Genomic DNA, 5529 nt, shown 5'->3' with positions numbered 1-5529 from the left:
CCTTTCATTAAGGGTATTTTTTTCCATTATACAATGTAATAAGCTAGGCTATATATAGTCTCTTATTAGGTCTTTTCTCTTTAGTTGCTTAATGATGAAAATATGAGACATTGAAAATCCTCTCTCTTGAGAGTAGACCACCTTAGTGTAGTTCTTAGTTAGGGCTTGGACTAGCCATTGTAGCTTAGAGCTTGAAAATCCAATATTGTTCTTTGCTTGGAAATAGTGGATCTTGAGGTGAGTTGATTTTCTTGGCGGTCATCGTAAGAACTTGGTGCTTGTTAATGTATTTTGTAGAGGTTTTAGATTTTAGTTTACTCTTTAGTTGCTATATTATGTGTTCTCTTTGTGTCAAGTTACCTTTCTTTTTCGTTTAAGTTTGTGTTTGTTATTTCCATTTGGTGTCTTATCGTGTGGACTATTTTGGAAAGATTGTGGACTATTTTGTTCTCATTTAGATACCGTTTGATATTATTTGGTATCAAAGACATCAGTGATTTCGTTCCCACGAGATCAATCTTGGGTTTGTTCACTCAAAAATTAAAAAAAAGTGTTGAAAAGCTGAAAAACTCAAAAATAGTAATCTGTCCAGTTTTTGTGTTTAGGCCAAAATTTGAAGCCTAGTTTTCTTGTGATTTTTGTGTGTTTGTGTGTTCTAGTGTTAGATCTTTGTTTCCTAACATTAGAAGAGGTGGCCAAGGTCGAAAATCTCACAAAAAGAAGTTATTCTACGGGTTTGGTGTCTTGGCCGAAGTGTTATTGTTGTTTGGCCGAATTTGTGTCTAGATTTAGGTGTTGTTTTGATTGTATTTGTTGTTTCTTGTGTTAGTTTTCTTTCTCTCTAACACTACTTGAGTCTAACCCAAGTTCTTCAGCAAAAAAAATTGTAAGTTATTGTGGGAAGAGTGGACAATTTTGTTATTGAAGTTCTTGTGTTGTGTTAAAGAAGTCTTGTAAAAGGTTGTTGTTTGATCCAAATTAAAAGGAAAGAGAGTGTGGGCTCTTGCTAGTCTTGAAACAACTTTTAAGACATTACCAAAGGGAAAAAATAACAAAAGACCTCCCAAAAGTCTTCATACCAAAAGGGAGTAAGTTCATTTTTCTAGACAAGCCAAAAGAGGAAAGGGGGCCAAGACCTCTAAAAGGTTGTCTTGCCAAAAAGGCGAAAGTTGGTCAAGGTTTGAATTTTGAAAAAAAGGACTTAAAGTCTTGTTTGTTAACCTACCAAAACTTAAATTTCTCCCATCTTTGTGAAATATGAACAACCAAAGTTGTGGAACAAAATTTTTCAACTTCAACAATATTTTCTTATCCATCGACCAATAGTCGAGTGCCACATCATCAATAGCTCAAGAACGTTGGAATTCCTAGTTTCACTTTTTTGATTCTATTGGTTTCCATTTTGTTGGTTCTCATACTAATTAGCAAACTAGTAAATACCTACTAGATTGTAGATTAGTTTTTAAGTATGTTTTCTTTTGTGTTAAGCATTGTATTTTGTGCTTTTCTCGTTTATAAGTCGTAGTATTTTCTTTGTTTCAAGTTCGTAAGTAAATTTTATATTTGTGTCTTAAGTCGATCAAAAAAGAATCCATTCTGGCCGCCAAGTAGAATTGACAGTCTATTGAGTACTAGAGTATAAGCAACTTTTAATATTCACGGCTCTAATTGTGAGAATCACAAAGGTTGGTGTATATGAGTGTTGGTGAGGATATTTTACTACTAATCTTGTTTGTTCATTGTGTAGGTACAAAGATGATAAAATGGGAACATGTCTTCGATATTCAGGAATTATTGTGACTACAACATGGGAGACTATGATTGTAGTGAGGGGTTTTATGGCTACAAAGTTGAGGGAGATTGCGGAGGCTATGAAAATAGCCATGATCAAAACTTGGGTAGATTTGAGAGTTACGGTTTTGAGGTGGAAAATAAGGTGAATGAAGTGCTTAGTGCTTATGGTGAATTTGGAGATGATGTAGGACCTCGTGATGGATCTTATAATGACGTTGGGGCATGTGAGGAGTTTTACACTTCTCACTCTAAACCTAGATTTGGTGTTAGGTATAACCCTTTCGTTTGCAAATCTTATGAGGGCTATGATGAGAGTACACGTGAGGAGTGTGAAGATTTATATTCTCCACCTTGTAGTACTTCTTATCAAGGTCGATATAGTGTGAATGGTTATACTAGTTCTAGTGGAGGTTGTCCAATGATAAGAAGAGGGTATGCATCTCCAAAATCGAGGGGTACTCGTGTGCTTTACAATGTTGATTCGAGAAGGAGTGTACACTCCGGAAAGGTGACCATTTGTGGGATACCGGGCTGCCTCATTGTGTTAAATGATAGGTAGTATAGTAACTACATCTTCCATCCATGGTTGACTACTTGGGGTTATTTTATGAGCCTTTACTTGTTCCATACTTCTTGGACGGATTTAAGGTTATCGAGAGAGTCAAGGTTGTCTTCTCCCAATTTGAATACCATGAGGAGGTGTGGTGCGATATTCTTCCATTAATATACGGTCATGTATACTTAGGTGCCAATTGGTTTGCACAACATAGAGTTTCAAATGTGCAAAATTGGCCAAATATTGTAAGAGACCGGTGGGGAAATCACCTCGTGACATATATGTTGCCTGAGCCACAAAGAGAAGTGAATACTTACTCCAATCCTAATGGTTATGAGAGACAAAATATTAAAAGGAGTAAAGGTGTGCAAGGTGGTAATTCGAGAGTGGAAAAAGGAGAGGTTGTATGGAGCGAAGTGAGGGGATTGCCACCAAACCAAGCTAACATTGTTTGTCCTTCTATTTCTAAGGACATTTGTGTAGGTACCGACATGGAAAGTGAAGGAGAGCAATGACAAAGTGAAGTTGCTTCCCAAGCTTGTGAAGGTCCTTCACAACATGGCAAAGGAGAGTCAACTCAAGAACTTCAAAGTAAAATAGCTAACTCTTACACTTTTGTGCATATGAATGATAATTGTGTGTTTAGTAGACCATTGAGTGTGAGTAGTAGCTTACTTACTTGTGAGTTTAATGATTCTTTGACTTTTGTTAATGATGTACATGTTGTGAGTATGGATATACTAGTTGATCCTATTGATGACCAAATTGACTCTTCTTGTAAGATCAATTTATGTCCACCTAGTGTTGAAGCCTATATGTTGAATGGAAGTACATCATCTTGTGTAATTGGTGTTGATCAACCTATTTATGAAAATTGTCCACTACTTAAGTATGTGTGTGATGTGATTAATCAAACTTAAGTGAGTGAAGTATTTGAAAAAGTTGGTCAACAAAAAGGGAGTGAACCTGAGAGCTATTCTTGGGACAATCTTGTGCTTGAAACCACTTTGAAACTTGATATTGATCTCTTAGAGAGTGAGGAACTTGCTTGTTCTAAATCTGCCCGTGGTTTGGATCATGCCCTCTTTAGGTATAATGTCTTGTTTGAAAATGATATAAACACTCCTAATGATCCTAGTGGTGAAAAAGATGGTATAGCTTACCTTAGAGGCTATAGCCTATATGTTAACCCACTATGGTGTGAAAACATTCCTCCTAAAGATGAAAATCTCTTCTTGGAAGATGAGAGTACTCTTAAGGATAAGGAATGTGTAGTCTTGGAAGTTACTTCTTCTTCTACTTTGTGTGACTTTATTGTTGAGAGTACTCATGGTGATGATTGGGAAACTAGTAGTGAGTACACACATGAGGGAACCTTAGTAGATGTCGACTTGAGTGATACTTTTCTCTACTCTCTATTTTCTTTTGATGATATATATATTATTGTAAAGAGTATGTCATTTAGTTTGGGTGGAGATCACGGGAAATAGGAGTGTTGTCTAGACCCGTGTCTATGGCCACTCTTCCCGTTTGACGCCGGTGCCAAATATGGAAATGGTGATGTTGGTGCACCCAATTTGTTACTTGGTCTACATGACAAGCAAAGTGTCACTCTTGATGAATCCCATAACCAAATTATTCGTACACCTTTCATTGAGTTTTTAATATTTCATTCAAAGGATCCTTGGTTATATTGCAAATATGTTCAACCTTGGCATGTGTAGATGATTTGTTGTGCTAACCCTAACCCTCATGCCATGAGGAGTTTGTATTTGTTTGTCCTCTCTTCGGTTTTGTAAGGTTTGGATTAGAGGTCGAATCCTTTTCAAGAAGGAAAGGATGATACGGGACAAATGGCCATCTTATCTTTTGATGACATATTTAGAGGCCAACACATAGAGGCTCAAGACTTGGTCACCTCGAGGATACGAGAACATGCATGGAGGACCCGTTTTGAGCATGTCATTAAACAAACCCATGTGTGGAAGATTGCGTGGGGGCTTACATTTGATGCCAATTCTATACTACAAGTTTTGAAGCGTAACCCCATGGTTTTGGAGCATTGAAGAAGTACCCTTAATTAAAGGTATTTTGGGGATTGCACATGTTAAAGAAACAACCCATGACCTCCCCTTTCATTAAGGGTATTTTGGTCCATTATACTATCTAATAAGCTAGGCTATATATAGTCTCTTATTAGGTCTTTTCTCTTTAGTTGTTTAATGATGAAAATATGAAACATTTAAAATCCTCTCTCTTGAGAGTAGACCACCTTAGTGTAGTTCTTAGTTAGGGCTTGAACTAGCCATTGTAGCTTAGGGCTTGAAAAAGCCAATATTGTTTTTTGCTTGGAAACAGTGGATCTTGAGGTGAGTTGATTTCCTTGGCGGCACCGTAAGAACTTGGTGCTTGTTAACGTATTTTGTAAAGGTTTTAGAGTTTAATTTACTCTTTAATTGCTACATTATGTGTTCTTTTTGTGTCTAGTTACCTATCTTTTTTTTTGTTTAAGTTTGTGTTTGTTATTTTCATTTGGTGTCTTGTCGTGTGGACTATTTTACGAAGATTGTGGATTATTTTGTTCTCATTTAGATACCTTTTGGTATAAATGAAGTATAGGATTGACCAAGATCAATATCTATACGTGACTGCCTACGTAATCGATGGATTTCATTATGCGGGTTGGTGAAATGGTAAACAAACATTAGTACATCTTCAAAAATATAAATAATTAAATAAATGAAATTGAATTTAGGACCATCGATTGTGGTGATTGTAAATCATAGACTGCAAGCTTTGTCAATGATATATCGTATTAGTTTAGTAGCATATTATGAAAAAAGGAAATAATTAGTTAATAAAAAAATAAATAATTGGATTTTATGCAATTAAATGAGCTTAAACAAGTCATGTGATCGTATAAGAGTCCACGTAAATTGAAGAAAGTGATCAAAGATGTGTGAGGATGGATAGTGGTTGTACAACCAACATCCTCAAGGTAATGTTTGCCCAAGGCACAAACATGTTGTGAGGAATTCATTTGTTCAACCACAACTCATCACCTCATATCTTCGATCACCATTTTCAATTTATGTAGACTTTTATATGATCACATGACTTGATTAAGCTCATTTAATAGTATAAATTTCAATCATTTATTTTTTATTAATTAATTATTC

The sequence above is a fragment of the Capsicum annuum genome, chromosome 3 (assembly GCF_002878395.1).
Source record: "Capsicum annuum cultivar UCD-10X-F1 chromosome 3, UCD10Xv1.1, whole genome shotgun sequence".
In the NCBI taxonomy this organism is placed as follows: Eukaryota; Viridiplantae; Streptophyta; class Magnoliopsida; order Solanales; family Solanaceae; genus Capsicum; species Capsicum annuum.
This window is presented reverse-complemented; position numbering follows the sequence as displayed.